Source organism: Egretta garzetta, unplaced genomic scaffold (assembly GCF_000687185.1).
Source record: "Egretta garzetta isolate BGI_Z169 unplaced genomic scaffold, ASM68718v1 scaffold142, whole genome shotgun sequence".
Classification (NCBI taxonomy): domain Eukaryota; kingdom Metazoa; phylum Chordata; class Aves; order Pelecaniformes; family Ardeidae; genus Egretta; species Egretta garzetta.
Window position 1 is genome coordinate 1,523,132 of NW_009258955.1, and position 288 is coordinate 1,523,419.

Below are 288 nucleotides of genomic sequence, written 5' to 3' on the forward strand. Positions count from 1 at the left end.
GCGCATGGGAGGGGAAGGGGAAGGGGAAGGAGAAGGGGAAGGGGAAAGGGAAGGGGAAGGGGAAGGGGAAAGGGAAGGACTGTGCATGGAGGTGGGGGAGGCAGCGCTGTCCCGGCGCCCACCCACACCATGGCGCTTCCAGTGAGGGAGGGAAAAACGATGAAGAACAGTGGCCAGATGAAAGAAAGAAAATACTAATAAAACCCCAAAATAATTGGCGAGCACGTGGGGAAAACAGCCTGCACCTCCTCCTCCTCCTCCTCCTCTTCCCGCCCGTCTCGCTGCTTG

The 288-nt window shown here is 58.7% G+C and overlaps 1 protein-coding gene across 1 annotated transcript in view; it reads left to right on the forward strand.

The window, feature by feature from the left end:
- Nucleotides 1-288, forward strand: part of YME1L1 (YME1 like 1 ATPase) — a 25,921-nt gene that overhangs the window by 248 nt on the left and 25,385 nt on the right. The gene's annotated exons all lie outside the window — the stretch shown is intronic.